The sequence below is a fragment of the Mustela putorius genome, unplaced genomic scaffold, assembly GCF_011764305.1.
Source record: "Mustela putorius furo isolate JIRA1106 unplaced genomic scaffold, ASM1176430v1.1 tig00003974_pilon_pilon_pilon, whole genome shotgun sequence".
Lineage (NCBI taxonomy): Eukaryota > Metazoa > Chordata > Mammalia > Carnivora > Mustelidae > Mustela > Mustela putorius.
In genome coordinates this window covers 1,791,633-1,809,767 of record NW_025422117.1, presented here as the reverse complement: position 1 = coordinate 1,809,767, position 18,135 = coordinate 1,791,633, and the positions used below count along the sequence as shown (strand labels likewise).

General features: G+C 37.2%; 1 protein-coding gene across 1 annotated transcript in view; it reads left to right on the top strand.

Moving 5' to 3' along the window:
* The window catches only part of GPC6 (glypican 6), a 1,108,049-nt gene that overhangs the window by 812,979 nt on the left and 276,935 nt on the right, over positions 1-18,135 (top strand). The window lies entirely within an intron of this gene.

Genomic DNA, 18,135 nt, shown 5'->3' with positions numbered 1-18,135 from the left:
AGGACTAAGATATAAATGTCTTTTTATTAATCTGTCCTCTGTCCACTTACTTAAAGATAAACATAGCCCAGGGCTGTATCAGTTACCTCAAATGAGAAGAGGAGTGTTTGGATGAATGAAGAATGATCTAAAACATATTATGCAAGTGTGAATGGCTTTCCCATTCATGGCCAATGACTCAGACCTCCTACTACTGTGTATTGGACGTAGTTCTCTTGTCTGCCAAGAAGCTAAGGTTTATAAAGTGTGCTTCTTAACAAAATGATTTTATGTCATTGTCTAGTTACGATTATTAATGAAAATACTTGTAGTGCTTTGTGAAATGTTCTGCGGACATTTTTTATTAACTGCGAATAAATCCAGAGAAACCAAGCTCTGTGGGTACCACCTCTTCCTTTAGAGATTTGCATCCAAGGCCAAAACCTGAGTCATAATGAGAAAAACCTGCTGAATCCTAATTATTTTTCTATGTGCTTCTCTCATGTTACACGGAGCATTTCACTTCTCAACACAGCAAAGTACCTTTATTAATGCATATATTATTTGATCAAGGAGGAAATTGACATATGAAAAGTTTTACTTAGTTATGATTCATGACAGAAATCATTTGAAATTCATACGGTCCATTATCTGCAAGAATATGCATTCATACCCTCAGGTCGGCAATTACAGAAGTTGGTAATATGCAAGTGAATTCAAATGTCAGTTATCTATTTTTATGTGAGAATAAGCACTATTTGTGGTGAAGAAACAAATACTCTTAGAGCTTCTCTCCCCCAAAAATGTGGGCTCTTTTTGTTTGTTTGTTTGTTTGTTTTAAATGTGCTGAGCTGAAAGGGTATTGAGGAATTCTCCTATCCAGACCTTGGGACTATTATTATCCCATCTTAAGTTAATCAAATTGAAGTCCATACAGTTTCATTGACTTGTCCAAGATTGCAAAGCTTTTTTTTTGTGCAAGAAGCAGGGCTGGAACTCTAGTACAATACTTTTTATACAATGCTGAGTCACTTGAAGGTGCTATATTAGAGTTCAGCCTTGGAGGCTAGGATTCACAGCAAGCGGGGTAGAAGCTGGGAATCTCAGGACAAGATTAGAGGCAGTGCGAAGAATGGTTTGACAGCAAGTGAGGTGAGAGATTATGTCAAGGATAACCTATATCATGAATTTTTACTTTCTCTAGTAAACAATGCAATTACAAAGTTATTTGGGTTGGAGGATATTTTTGCTTTTGAGCGGGAAAATGGCATGAGCAAAGCAGTATTTTGAATGACTAAACTAGCATTGGGTTCATGTCGAATAGGATGAAATACACCAAAAAGCAAGTGATGGCCTGGGAGGCTACTTACAATGGTCTTTCTAGGTTCTAATAAGGGCCTTCCACCAGTATTACCATCTTAGATTTTTGTCACCCTATGCTTTTCAAACAATTCAAACACTTCTTACAAATAGTATTACATTTCATCATGATGAGGCTGCAAAGAAGGCAAGGGAAGTTGTAACCACTGTACAAGATATGAGAAACAGCAGCCTGGAGACAACAGGTAACTGGTCCTCACGGCTAATGTGTTTGTTGAGCTGAAAGGGGAATCCTTGACTAATGTCTGAAAGCCTTTCCTCTGTAAATCTTGTTCTTTGTTCCCTTAACTAATTATATACTAGAAATACATGTACCAAATATATATTATATATATATATATATATATACACATACACATACCAGCTGTATAACATACATATGTATATTTCATTGGTTACACATGTATTAGATTTTTTAATTCAAATAGCATCCAGCCAACTTACTCCTTAGCTCTCAAAAAGGAACTTCCTTTGATGGATGATTGAGCAAGATAATGCTCTTTTTCTTCCCCCAAAATACTGAATTTCACCTTTCTTTTCTTTTTTCTTTTGATTTTTTTTTTTCTTTTCTTTTTGTCTTTTTGGATCTAGGTTAGAAATCCTGACAAGAATCTCTGCTTCTGTGAATTTTTTAAAAATGCCTTATCCACTTGAACTAACCACTGACCACATTTTTAATTACAGAAAGCTTTAGGAAGAGAATTCAATAAAGATGTTCAAACTGTCATGCCCAGCAGCATTCATGAAGCACACATTTCCCAGGGCTCTATCTTGAGAGCTAGAGTAGGTGATAGAGAGGCTAGTGTATGTGTGTAACTGGTTGTACCCCCTCCCCCGGAGGGAGAGAAAGTAGATAACTTATGAGCATACTGGTGGAGTGGAATGCTGGACGGTGCCTTTGGGTATTGCACATCACAGAGATACTGCCACAGGAGGTTGTGGGAAGTGGATCACATTCAAATACACTTTCTTCACGGTGGGAAAAAAAAAATCCATAAGTATAGTCATGGCTCCTTACGTGGACACAGGTCTTAAAATGGCAGGGGTAAATGGAACATAGGAGGCCAAGAATAGAAGTCCCAGTCCCAGTTCCTTCACAGCGTTACTCATCTGGATGGATCTCCGTTTCCCATAGTTGAATACAGCAAGATCCTCCAACTTCGACCTTAAGGGGCAGGATTGATCATACATCAGATAAGCCTGTATTTAAACACTAATTGTGTAAAATGCTACCATATCACAAGAGAACCAGAGAGCCTTTATTTTAACAATCTTTAAAGGAAAAGCTTTCTCAGGATAAAAGAAGGACGTTATATGGGAACTCCTTTTATTAAGAAGCAGTTTTCCTAGCGAAGAATTTGGAATACAAGTAAGAACATGTGTTTTTATTTGACAGACTGTCTTATTAATGGTTCAAGAGCAAGATCTGTAATTGCTTTCCCTTCAAAACAGGCAAGTTGAGTTTTCTCAGGTAGCCTTCTGTAATGTGAACCACTATGGAAAATTAGAAAATGATGACTTTTAATTATTAACGAACGAGGGAAAGAGGTGGAATTTGGTCATGGAAAAGCTCTCACCAGCACCTTATAGAATATTAGGAAGAAACTCCCAATCCTACTTTATAACATGGATCAGGGGTTGAGGGGGGATGTTTGAAGGAATTCATGCATACTCCCTCTTGGGGAAAGGAGATGAATGAGCAGCTCTAAGAAATTCTGCCTCTCACATTTGGGGATATGCCAAGAATCCAGACAGAGGTCTGCAAGCTATTGTAGGTGTCAAAGCGTGTGTGATCTGGGAAACAAACCAGAGGCAGGACCTGTAAAACAAGGCCAGAGTAATTAAGTCACCCCCTCGAGGTGTAAAATATGAGCCAGACCTCAGAAACAGAAGCAAATCAGAATCAAGAATCCAGCTCTTAGCCAACACAAAGTAGAGAACAGAATGAAGAACAAGCCAACCCAGGTATCATTGTTTGATCAACTTCTTGGAACAAATGGGCAAAGACTGATGTTTATTAAGAGCCCAACGTGTGCCAGGTATGGTTCCTTTCCCTACAGGATCTCATCAAGTCTGTGCGGCAGTCCTAACTGCTTGTTGATAAAGATAATGACCTCTCAGAAGAGATTTAGTAACCTGCCGAAGGTCACTTAGCTAATAAACCATAAAATCAGATCCGTATAATTTCAGAGCTGGTGGTTCATCACTACCTGGTGCCCTACACTAGGGAAAAATGAATAGATGAAACATGCTCTGCATTTCCAGGTTTAATTATGTGATAGCTCCATAGCCTTCTTTGGCTGAGTTTGCTTTGGAGTCTAACAGTACATGGGAACTTGGATTTGCAGGCCTGAGCATCTGGGAAGGTCCTTTGGGATCCCTTGGAGAAACACTGAACATCTAATCATTCCTAGGGGGCCATAGGTATCAGCCCACTGAATATTATTTATGGTAGTCTCCAGTCTTCTCTTTTTTTATCCTTTAAACCCCATGCTATTAGCATTTTGCGAATGCTGGCAGACATCTCATAGGAGGCAAAGATGAAGTTTGTGAATTCTTCTGTGAGGTCTTCTGCTGCCCTAGGACAGGTCCAATTTCATAACAATTAAGAAATCTGAACACAATGGAGCACTAGAGATCCCCTGTTCCCAAGCCAAAAATCACAGTGGTGGTGGTAGCCCCTGGCTATCAACCTCCCAAAGGATATCGAAACCCATTCCATGGATTTCCTAGGGCTGAAGATTAGACAGCCACAGGATTGTGTGAAACCTACATGGTGAAATTCACTGGCATCTCTCCTTCTGCACTGTCATCAAAAATCTTTGCCTGGATTTAAGGTTTCCTTGGTAGGAGCTGTGACCCAATCCATCTCTCAGGCTTATCAGTCCGGTCAATGCAGAGTCTGCAAGAGGCTGGGTGATCATTTTCACGTCCTCTTACCCATGGGCTTTGAGAGCACAGTCATTAGCATACAGCAGCTCCTGGATTACTGTGCAAAGGGCTTTTAATCATGTTCTAAATCAATTGAATTGGAAGACTTTCTCAGAGAAACTTCCTGGTGCCAACTTCTATGTCCTTTATTAAGTACTCAAGCATGGCTGCATAAAACCAATTAAGCCTGAGCCTATTATGCTTTCAGTTCTTTACTACACTGGCAAGGGAGAATATGGGAGATAATCTTATCAATTCTGACAAAATCAATTATATGTCAGGTAGAGAACTTAAGGATATCAGTGACCCCAAGGCAGTTAAAAGTGTTTGATACTTAATCAAGTCTCAGACTACTGAGACCATCAAATAATTTTGTAAAGCCAATGGATGAAGATATCTTGATTTTTGTCCTCAGATTTCAGTTTTCAACAAATTGCTGTACTCAAAATCGAGGGCCATATTGAAATTCCAGGAGGACATCATCGGTAATGCCATTCAAAAATAAATCCCAGTTGGTTCAGGCCCGCTTCTGTTTGGCAGCTGTTAATGGAGAGAAGATGTTGTAGTAGCCATCAAAGTTAAATTTCCTTCTTTTCTTCTTAAAGGTTCCTATAGATTCCCTTAAAACTTAGATGCAAAATCAAAGCAGTAGTGGTAATTATTGTTATTATTTATAATTATTATACATGACATTATGTGAGCATTTATTATGTGTCAGGCTCTGAGTTATGTACAGTCAGTTCTCTTTATTCACAGTAGTTAGGTTGTATCATGTCATTGTGAATGCGAGCACTGAATTAGCGAACACTGAATTATTGCTCCTAGGGGAAATACAGGGTTAGGTTTCTGTGAGTCTGTGTTCACAACATTCTCATCAACCGATCAATACATAACCTTGTTCTATATGTTTCTGCTTTAAGACACCTTATTTAATGTATATTGTTAATTCATTAATGTTGACCTCATGGCCAACAGCACTATAACTCATGTCCAAATAAAGCTTATCTAACAAACATTATTTTCTCCATAAAGCACATCCCAGTCTACTTCTCAGAAACGCCAGACAGCACTTCAGCTCTACACTAGGGGCCCTTTTTAAATAGTGAAATCACCAAACAAAAAGCACAAAAATGTGAAGAACATAACACTAGATAGGCTACAAATGGACACCGGGTTACAGCTTGAGAGCTGAAACAAGAAGGCAGACCTTTCTTTTGTTCAACCTCAGTTGAGAACTTGGGCATCTGGGCATCTGGTGAATCAAATTTTTCATAGCTCTACCCATGTGCCTATCACAAATGACTTCAAGTATTGAGTTGGAGATTACAAACTTTAGCAAGTAGGCAAATCTGGAAATACAGAATCCACAAATAATGAGGATCCAGTGTATTGAGCAAACATTACTTAATTTATTCCTCATCTCAGCACCACAAAATGAGAATTATTATTACGATCTCAGTTTTATAGATGAGTAAACAAAAGCTTGTGGGGTCCCGGGTGAGAAAAGTGACCAAGGCCAAGCAGTTAGTAAAGGGAAGAACCAAGAATGAGACCCCAGCTGTCTGACTCTATAACTTGTTGACCACACCATGGCTCTCTCATCCCTCACCTGCCAATATAATGCGATCTCTGAAATTTATCAGATGATACAGCATCACATCTGGAAGGCTAGAATTGTTCCTGGCTCTTACAGGACCTCAAAATGGAAAGTGGGAGTTATTTTTTGTTGTTTTGGAAGATGCTGCATTTGGGCGACTTCATACCTTGTCACAAAAGGCTAGGGGGCGCCAATGTGTTTCTGCCCTTTTCGTCAAGATGTACCTCTTCTCTGCGAAGTAGTTAGAACCAATTTTCTGCAATTCTGTGAGAGTCTTACAGAGGAGAACAGTCCAGAAAGACCTCACCAAAAAAAAAATTATATATATATATATATATATAGGCTCCAGGTTACTATAATTGTGGAAGGTAATTGTATCATCAGTACAACTTGGATTCTTACCATTTCTGTACCAGAATATAAATGTGTACTTTGGAATTTTAGGTATCTCCACTGAAACAAACAAAAACACCTGAAAGAGTGTGATGTTGTTGATATTCCTGTTCTGTAATGGAAGTGAGCTATGCTGTCCACTAACCTGATTCTAGTTGTGTAAACCAATCAACAGAACACTTGAAAATTATATAAAAGATCATATTCTTTTTTTTTAATTTTTTATTTTTTATAAACATATATTTTTATCCCCAGGAGTACAGGTCTGTGAATCACCAGTTTTACACACTTTTGATTCACCTTTGGATGACAAAGCAGGCAAACGATCTGTAGTGTTCTGAAGGAGACCACACAAAAACATCTGCATCTGAATTATAACAGATGTAGCCGGCCCAAGTTGACAAGCAATTAATTTTGTTACATAGACCTCTGGAGCCTGTGATCTGTGAATTGGTATTCACTAGGTGGTTATTTAAATCTAATCTTGAAAACTTGATACAGTCCTCATTCATTAAAATATGAAAGATGATGATGACCACGAGACCTGGGTGCTTGGGATCATCAGTTTCAACCTGGCTTGTGGAGTCACTACAATGAAAAGAGAACACAAGAGGCATAACCCTTTTTAATTCCATTCCTCACTATGGTAACTGGCAAGAAAGAAACCGCAGAGCCAGAGATCAAAGCGTGTGTATGTGTATGAGAGAGAGAGAGAGTGTGTGTTTGTGTGTTAAAGATATCTTAAGCATATATTTTTAATTCTAAGTAGTTCTAGAGAATGAACACTTGCTTACAGGATTCAGGAGTTATTTGAATTTATTTCACTTTAATGACCTGACGGCAGAAGTTGTAAAATGAGGCCATCTGGATGTGATCAGCACAGCTAATCCAGGAGAGAACTCACTGAGTATTCCGTGTACATGCGGAGTTCCTGTGAAGTTCGAAATGATGTTAGCACAGGCGAAAGTACAAGAACATTGGCCCTGAAATCTAAATGTATGCATTTGAAAATGTGATATTTCAATTAAATATGGAGAGTCCTATGGCTGTGGAAAAATACCTAAGGACGATAAATGCAGCAGCAAGACCGAGCAGTCCTCACAGTGCTATTTACTTAGCTGGTTCCCAAGTTTATATCGGGGTATCATTCAACTTTACAAGGACACTAGATTCAGCCACAGAGCTTGAAGATGTTACTTCTATTATTTCTAAAAAATGGAACAGCTGAAGGCTTCCTTCCTATTTACAGTGTTCAGAGGGAAATTGTACAGCTCTAACAGGGTAGCAATAGTATCCAGCAATAATGTTGGATAAACAAATAATATTATGGCTTAGATGTGGCCGTAAGAGTTTGCAAGTTTAATCAGAGAGCTTGAAACAACATGGTTGTCTACAGGGGCATCAGCAGAGGAAAAGTCCATTACAGAAATTACCAGTACATCTTGCTTCTCCTATGAGCCCAACAGCACCACAAAGCCTTTTAAATATAAAAGTAAAATATGACACATAAAATTTAAATATGGTTTGGTTCAAACCGAGAAGTCATGAGAAGCAGATACAAACATCAGAAAAAGAGTTCTTCATTGGTGGTGCTATTTCTCATTACCCGGTATTAGGAATGATTATGGGATACCCATTAACAATGAAAATAACCTACAGCAGTTTGCAATTATTTGCAGCTATTTCTGGTTAATTTTAAAAAGCAAACTATAAAGTAGCATGTATTACATGATCTTATATAAATTACTTTTATAATAATTATAAATTACTTTTCTTATATAAATTACTTTTATAATAATTATAAATTATAATTATAATTATAAATTACAATTATATTATAAATATAATATTATAAAATATAATTATAATATAATTATAATATATATTTATAATATATAATTTATAATATATATATTATATATAATATATAATTTATAATTTATAATTTATAATATATAATATATAATTATAATATAAATTATAATTATATTATAAATATAATATTATAAAATATAATTATAATTTATAAATTATATAAATTACTTTTTTTATATAAATTACTTTTATAATAATTAATTTATATAAATTACTTTTGCGTGGATAGAGAAAAGCTGAAAGCATATTCACAAAATATAAGTAGGAAATATCTATTATGGTGAGTCTACGGATCATTTTCACTATATTCTAACTTTAGCTATTATCGACATTTTTATCAATGAACATGTACTTATTTTATAATAAAAAGGAAGCAGTTGAAACTTGTCTTAGTAACATAGTTTATTTAACTCTGTATATCCACAATATTATCGTTTCAACATGGAATCGGTATAAAATTATTAATGAGATAGGTTGGTTTTGTTCTGTTTTGCTTACTACCTGTGCAAAAATCTAATGTGAAATTCATACCTTTAGAACATTTTGATTCAGACTGACCACGTTTCAAGGGATCAATAGTCCCATGTGGCTAGTGGCTGGCCTGTGGGACAACACAACTCTGGGGAGTGAGGAATCACTAATAGTTTGGGAGCAGAAGAGTCATGGTATCAGAATGGAGATTCAGATCAACCGTGTTATTGTATGAGATAAATTGGAGAAGTTGGAAAGGGAGAGAACATTTAATAGGGCATTCCAGTAATGCATGACATGTGAAGAATATCTAGGCCGTCATGGAAATGGAAAAGGGGTTATAGGAATTACAGTAGAAGTGGTGTTTATGAATGCTTATTCTGTAGACAGTAGTTTTACTCCCCCAGCAATGTGGTTAGAAGCAGCTAACAGATATTTTCTCTGATGTCGGTAAGCATGCCGCCCAAATAGAGAAAGCCACACAGCTTTCTTTGAATGGAAAGATCTTTAGTCAGAAGATACTCAAATTGCATATATAAACATAGAAAGGGAAAAAGCAAAAGTTTTGCAGTAAAGCCTGCTTCCTGGAATTTTTCACTTCTCCCAGTTTCTAGAGCTAAACACAGAAAGATATATTTTTAACAGAGTGGAAATGTCTGAAACTTTCTTTGGTACTGACAACTTAAAATACAGAATTCTATTTCATTGGAATTTGTAAACTGAGAAAAAAAAATTTTATGTGTATAAAAGGAGCCAAGAAGGGACTACATCACTGAACCTGCCACAGAATCAGAAATTTAAATGTATCTCAGGACCCATTTTTTTTTTGTCACAAGAAAAATGACTCTTTTGAGTGAGTCATTAAGAGAACAGAGTTCTAGCTGCAGTAGTTATATATACCTCTTAATGAATATATATTTAATTATCATATTTAATGAATACAGATGTACCTTTTAATGAATGAATCTTGCCATTAGCCAGGCTCTTGTGTATAACCCAGTGTATTTGAGAGGGGCTTTATTGTTTTAGAGTGTTTCACATCCATTATTACATGATTTTTTTCCCAGTAACTCCCTTGACATAACATTATTACCTACATTTTTGCAGATGAGAAAATTGAAATTCTGAGAGAAGTAACTTATGCTCAATCACAGAAACTCATAGGCCAGATTAAAAAAAAAAAAAAAAATTCCAGGCCTTTGTATTCAAGTCTAAACACTTTGCCAGGACTTACCATAGCAGGTAAGACTTCCGTTTCCAATACATTGAGAATTAACCATGTCTCTAGTTACAGCCAAACAGACTATTCCCAGTCTCTTGGGAATAGACTGTAAGTATTTTAGAGTGGATGCATTTTTAAATATTAGATATTAAGATGAACATATATGGGGAATGCATGAGGGTAAACCAGAAGGAAGAGAATTGATGATTCCATTTCCCTCAAAACTTGGCTGCTGCAACAATCAGTCTATAATACCTCCTGATAGTGGCATAATACTGATCATAATATCCACTATCACTAGCAAAATGTTGAGGAATGAGACTAAAACATATTACAGAACTTTTTAAAATGTCAGTATAAAGAGAGCAATATTGCAAAGTAAAAAGGACCATAAAGTTAACAGCTATTGAACTTCTTAATGATAACAGTGTGTTTAATATTTTTCTCCATATTCCATAGTGAGAAAGTTTCTATAAAATGTTTTAGATTACATATGAAGGTGTCAGTATAGAGCAATAGACTCAGAAAAATGTAGTCCCTACAGTAATTCATTTGCTACAAATGTTTTGAGTAACTATAATGCATTTAGCACAATACCAAGCATATAGTAAGTGCTCAAGTTATGTCATATTAGTAACATTTTGAGTAAAGGAGCATATAGTAAGTGCTCAAGTTATGTCATATTAGTAACATTTTGAGTAAAGGAAGTATTCAATAAGGTAATGGATGTAAAAGTAGTTTGAAGACAATTAAACAAGGCACAAATATGATTAAAATGAGGCAAATTGGGGACACCTGGCTGGCTCAGTCAGTTAAGGCAGATGCCTTTGGTTCAGGTCAGGATCCCAGGGCCCTAGGATCAAGCCCGACATCAGGCATCTCTGCTCATCTGGGGCAGGGTGGGGGGAAGGTGTCTGCCCCTCCCTCTGTCTCTGATGCGTCCCCCTGCTTGTGCTCTGCCCATGTTCTCTCTCTCTTTCAAATGAATAAATAAAAAATATTTTTTAAAAAATGAGGCAAGTTGTTGTTTAATGAGTATAAAGTTTCAGATTTGCAGGATGAAAAAGTACTGGAGATGTGTTTGACAACAACATAAATAGACTTAATACTACTGAACTGCCCACATAAAAATAATTAAGATGACAAAGGTTAAGACCGTGTGTTTTATCACAATTAAAAAAAAAATGAGGCACCACAGTGGGAGGAAAAAAATTGGACGGGGTTCATGTCATTAACATGTTATCAAAGTGCCCTCTCCTTCCATAGCCGTCATATTGCACTAGATTCTCTCTGCTCTTTTTTCTACAAGCAGGTTAATTTGAGGTCACAGGGACTCACAGATCGACTGACTGCTACAACCCTTCTATTTGTAGTCATTAAAAATGTTAAAGAAAATAGGGTCACCACTCTGTAAACAAAAAACCACATCAAGAAATTCCCCCTCATTCGAAAACAGTGCTATTATCAGCAAAAACTAAAAGCATTAACATAAGTTCTCAGGCTCTGAGAGAAATGTACATGAAGGCAATGAGAGTCAGGCATAATGTCCGTTAAGAAATGTAATGCGGAAACTCTTCAATGTCATTTAATTCTACTTGCAGTCCCTTTCCTGGGATTCTTCTTTCACAGCTATGGTTGCATAATGCTGAGCAGTTTAATATAAAGTGGAAAGAGTCAGATGTTTTACTTATAGGAAAGTCAAGCATTTGGACATTTCAAACAAAAGTCAAGTTCAGTTGCTATTTGACCCATGTAGGCCATTCTGAGTGTATTTGTTACCTTCTTTATCCTAATAATCTCAAGAATTGTAAAAGAATGCGTGCTGAGGAAGGAGTGATGTAAATCATTAGGTATAGAGTTTCTGCAATTTGAGAAACATGTTAGAATATTTATCAAATTTCAATATCCTGCATTTGAATACAGTCAATCAAACAGAGCACCTGTGAGAAAGAATGTGGGCGAGAGCCGGCCAGGGACCCAGAAGCTTTTGACCCCCTATTAAATAGGCCCATTTACGCCATGGCTAAATTCTTGGTCAGATTGTTTCTTTCTCTAGTGAACACAGGTGAGACTGAGGAGTTTATAAATGATTTTCTGAGTAGGAAAGATGGGAGATTCCACTTTAGCATGCTTTAGTCTGATCTCCTAAGAGGCAGGTATTTAATCTTGCTGAAGTGTCCTGGTGCACATTATTTGACTAAATGAGAAGGCAAAATATTCGACAGGACAAAAAGACTAATATATATTTTTTTTCTTGATATTCTGCATTTATTTGGGAATAAATCTACAAATTTCTGCTTAACATAGTCAGTATGCATATCATGAGGGGCTATACTCATAGAAATAAATTTGTACGCCCATGAACCTGAAAGCCATGTGAAGCCCTTAGCAGTCTACAAGAATGCATGATGACTGCAGTAAAAAATATTTATCCTACAAGCGAGGAGAGAATTGATTGCTCTAGAGAGCTCACACCATAACTAATTCACAGAGACTCTTTCTTATGACGAAGATAAATAGTGTATGTCATTCTGACCCATAAAATATACTGTTTTTACAACAGATGTATTGTAATAATTCATCTTAAATGCCTTATGGACATATTTTCTTGTGATTTCCAAACAAGAATCATTTGGTATTCTTGTTTTCAAAATAAGTTTGGGGATTAAAAATGATAAGTAGCATTAAGTAGCATAGTTATTTTTGCTTCAGAAATATAGAGATATAATACTGCATGTAAGATCTTAATGTTCCCTTCTTGATATTTACCAAAGAAATATTATCGTGCACATTCCTGTATATTTTTGCACTTCAAAACTCATTTGGGGAGATACTGAGCTACATATAAGCGACTTTATTTGCAAATGAACAAATGGGCAAGAACTAACACCTGAAGTGCTTTTTTAATCTAAGTAAAAAGGATTTCCAGTCTCTTTTCTTGCACTGCTTTACCACTGCTCTGTCAATTTGAAACTCGTTTTTATTAAAAGGCAAAGGCATATGCTTATTACCTCTATAAATTCTTTGACACTTATTTAAATCCATTATTAGAAGTTTGGCATTTTGTCTTTTTTTTAATTAGAAAGTTGATGGAAGGTGGAAGTACATAAAAGAGAATCTGGGGATAGGGCATGTTGAAAGCATTTTAATAAACCATTTTTCGTTTGGTTCGTGTAAAACGTTTTATCTGATGGCTTAGAACATATTTGAGTGCCTTCCATACTAGGCTTAATCTAGGCAAAAAGGGGGGATATTTTAAATAGAAGTCTGAGTTAAAATGGCATGAATTAGAAATGTTGATGTTGATATCTTCTTAGACTGACTGATTTCATAGACTGTTAGCCTGAATTAGTTAATAGTAACTGCAAGCATCAACTGACATAATGTCTCATATTTACAGATGAAGAAAATCAGATCCCAATAAGTAATTTTTTCCCAAATCACACAGATAATTAAATACAAACAAAGAAAAGGTAAACAAACACATGTCTATTCTTATTGTATGAAGGAATTGGAATTGGGAAGGGAAAAATCAAAATTACTTACATGAATTTTTTTTTGATACAAATTCCTCAAGTCTAATGTCCAAGAATATAAAGCAAGGGACTGGAGAGCTAGGCATTGGTTTCTACACCACTACATTTGGTGTCACTCAAACAAAAACTGATTTTTAATTTTTTATTAAGGAATCATTGTCATATAGCAGTATATTAGTTTCAGGTGTACTACATCGTGATTTGGTAATATTGCAAAACGATCACCACAATAAGTCTAGTTAACATTCACCACCATACATAGTTATGAAAAATTTTTTTTCTTACAGTGAAAACTTTTAGGATCTAGTCCCTTAGTAACTTTCAAATATGCAATTCATGGGACGCCTGGGTGTTCAATGGGTTAGTTGTCTGCCTTCAGCTTGGGTCATGATCTTAGCTCCTGCAATTAAGCCCCACGAGGAGCCCCACTTCTGGCTCCCTCCCCAGCAGGGAGTCTGCTTCTCCCTCTCTTTCTACCCCTCCCCTGATGCTTGTATATGCTCTCTCTCTCTTTAATTATCTCTTCAATTAATTAATTAATTAAATCTTTTTAAAAAATATGCACTTCAGTAGTATTAACTGTAAGATTGGCTTTTTAACAGCCTTGGCCAACGCATTCTTTCCCTAGAACCGCTTCAAAGCTTTCTGTAATCTTGTATTTGGAGATCAGTGTTTGGAGGGTCATTGCTAATCTGAGTGCTCTCTAGAGGTCTGAACTTATTGAAATGAGTTATCTGATTCAGTCCAGTTGGTCACTGGCCTGGCTAAAATCTACGATTCCATCTTTGCCCGAACTGGTAGGTGATAGTGAATTTTACCGAACTGGTAGACTTGTTGGATTTTTTAGTTCTTTTTCCTATAGACCATTGGTATGCATCCTCTTTCTATATACAGCAATAATGCTGATGGTAATGCTTGTTTTGTGGAAACATGGCATCTGTTTCAAGTCCTCAGAAACCAGGATTTATTTTTTGTACAGATTGATTGATTAGTTACTCTGATTGATTAGTTGGTTGGTTGAGCCTCACCATACCAATCTGAGAATGTAAAAGAAGCCATACCAGGGTGTATTGCTGTCAATAGGCTGAAAGATTTGCAAGGGATCATATATTTATTAAACATCTGCTAAGCACTGGAAGCTTTGTTAGGCCAGCTCATTATGTGAAGCCAGGACTGATTTTATTCTTAGCCCTGGGTCTTGCTTCTTTGGTACGTACCATTCTCTGCCCCAACACAGGGCTGCAGCTTCCTTGAGGCCTATTCACTGGCCTTCCACGTTATATTATACCTGAGTCTGCTCTCAATTCAGAGCAGCAGATCTTGTCCCGTCCTGGTGGGAGAGCCTAATCAGCTCAGGTGAGGAGCTGGGTGACCTATGGAACAACAGGAAATGGTAGGCCCCATTAAAGACACTGAAATGTTCCATGTTTTCAACAGGGGCCTTCCGTATGTGCCCACCTGAAAACTGAAGCTTCCCTGAAAGTCTCCGCTAGATCTCATGTCCATGGACTCTGTGCATTCCTAAGCCCCATCCTTAAGGGGTCTGGAGTAGAGGATCTGTGTCGTATGTGATTTCTTCTCCACAGCAGAGCAATTTGGCAAGTTATTTTGGCACGTATAGACCTCAGTATGTTAAACAAATAATAAAAGTGGAACCGGCTCATAAATGCTTTAAATATCTTATTTTATGAAAGGTCTTATATGAATAGATAATTCTGTTCACCAAAAGCAACATATTTGGTTAGTTTTGGTTTATTTTGCAGGAAAAGATAGGTGTTTTGTTTTTGTGGGGTTTTTTTCCCCCAATTTTCGGCTGTATCTCTGAGTGAAAAAGCAACAGTAAAATGTAGGGTTTGGATTCTTCCCTACAAGCTATTTCTAAAATGGAGATGTTTGTCTATTAAATGCATCTCTGCCGCCAATATGAACATGCCTGGGAACAACAATGACAACAAGAAAAAGAGCCAACAAATATTGATTATCATGAGTTATGTGCGCATACTCTGAATGCATAATTAAAAGTTATGGGGAAATTGAAATATTGCTGCTTAACTTTATCATGTACAGAGTTGTGGATTGTTTTTCTTCATTTATGAAGGCAAAAACATTGATTTAAAAACAAGGTTTGATGAAATGAGAAGTGATCAATTTTATTATGAAGGATATTTTCAATGTACTTCAAAAAAGACTACACTTTTGAAATATATAAAATTTTTTCACACTAATGATACTACTACTATATATACTACTAGTGTATAATAATTATACAGTTATACTGTCGTCTTCAAATTATGCTCACCATGTAAATTAGCAACAGGGAAGGACAATTTAACTTAGCTCATCCCCTATTCTTCCTCTTTTTCAGTCATTTTAAATCACTTTAAGATTATAATTCTTTAGGAAATGGTCTAAGTAGGCAACCAGGACTCTCCCAAAGCTGTTTAGGTGGGAAGAATATATGTACCTGACAAAAGTGTCAATGAGTTCATTAAAGCAGTCTTTGATATGTTCATCCTATGCACTCATGATTATCCCTCAGTGCCTGGCCCTGTAGCTTTATGTGGTCCTCAGGGTCCTGCATTTCGAAACTCCACCTGAGCCCACTCTTGTAAGGCTATGCTATATTTCCTAAATCTTTCTGTGGCCTTACCACCTACATAGGTCTGCTTTCTGACCCGATTTTTTAAAAAAATGTATTTCTGAACCTTAAGCTAATGCATTATGCATTATCAGTAAGGCAAAAATGTACATTCTCAGAAGTAGCCTCACAAATTTTCTCTTATATATTTACGCATATTTTCTTTGTCTAATTAGGGGGGAAAAGATGACAAGATGAGATAGTATGATGATAATCCACTCTATATTTTAGGTGATGGAAAGTATGGTTGTGTTTTACTTTTTAAATGCCATGAGAGAGAATACTGAAATGAGAGCCAGAGGACCCGAGTCCTACTCTCAGCCTTGCCACAGATTAGCTTTGCAGTCTTTTGCAACTTAATTATTTATGTCTCTTCCTCTCAATTTTGAAATCCTTGAGGGGAGAATGTATGTCCATTTCATTTTTATCTTCGACAGTGCTTAACACAATGTCATTTACACAGTAGATCCTCAACACACAAATATTTCCATTGGTTAGCAGACAGACACTTGAAGGTGGACCCCAGGGAAGAACTCATAACTCTAATACAATGTGGATGCTTGTATTATCATCACTAAGATGCAACTTCAAGACCTCTGAGTAGATGGGATGGGGTAAGGTGAGAGAGAGTGAAGACATCTGTTAAAGAACTTTGGGGCCATGAGGTTCAGGGTAATAGGAAAAGAAGACAATTGAATGGGATTCTAAGGTACATCAGTTAAGCAGAAAACAATCAGGTTAGCGCAATGGAGGGAAAACCACAAAGAACATCATTGGAACTGGGGTCTTTACCTGAGACAGTTTTGACCCTCAGGTACATTTGGCAACGTCTGAAGATATTGCCGATTGCTGCCACTGGAGGGCGTGCTGCTGGCATCCAGTGGGGGTGGAGGTGGGGGCCGAGATGCTGCTAAATGTCTTGGAGTGCACAGCACACCCCGGCAACAAAGATTTGTGCAGCTTCAAAGTATCGTTAGTGCTGAGGTTGAGAAACTATGATTTATAAAGACAGCTGAACAGTGTTAGATGTCCTGAGACTGCGAGAAAAGGTCAATTTATTTAGTAATTAGGAAGCTAGTGGTGTCTTTCAAAGAACAATCTCTAAGTTGTGAGAGAATAGAGTTGGGAAGTAGGAAAGAAAGACCAAGTTTGCAAGACATGATGGTTTCTGAGATGTAAAGGAAGATGGGTGGGAAGTAAAATTTGTTTTGTTTCTGAGTCCAGGGAAATTGAACCTACTTACATACCAAGAAAAAAGGAGCCAGGAGAGAAAGAGAGAGAGAGGGAGAGAGAGAAATATTAAAAATGTGAGAAAGAGGAGCACCTGGGTGGCTCAGTGGGTTAAGGCCTCTGCCTTTGGCTCGGATCATGATCCCAGGGTCCTGAGATTGAGCCCCGCATCGGGCTCTCTGCTCAGCGGGGAGTCTGCTTCCTCCTCTCTCTCTCTGGCTGCTTCTCTGCCTACTTGTGATCTCTCTCTCTCTCTGTCAAATAAATAAATAAAATCTTTTTAAAAAAATGTGAGAAAGAGAAGAGCAATAACCTACGAAAGTAAGAAAATTAAGGTAAATAGCACACAAAGCCAGTGTTGACGTGCAGGAGAAAGAAAGGGAAGACAGGCAAGTGAATGGAGTTTGAAGGTGTGGAGATGAGACACTAAAGAACTTCCCAAGAGATGATCTTTCCCAGTGAAACTGAAAAGTGTAAGTTGCTAAGACCAAAGGGGGAGGTTTGGGGCTTGGAAACAAGCTTATAACAATCTTCATGGAAGATAACAAGGAACAGGCTCACAATGACTGAAAGGATCATGGAACGATGTTGTAAACTCAGCTGACGTTGTGAAACATAAAGAGTGGGTTTCAATCATCGCATGTAGAGTACCTCCTCCAAAAATGCTTTGTAGACCCGAGGAAAGCAAAGCAAACAGATGTCCTGCTGTAGTAAGAGCAAGGGGTCAGCAAGGTATCGGTGGTATAACACCAAGGGAATGTCGGGAACTGACAAGGACAAAGCTGAAAGGGTGAACCATGGTGTATGGCTGGGTGAGGGGGTCAAGAAGACCATTGCCTGGGTGGTAGGGGGCGTGAGGATGGGGAGGACTGATAAACAGTGA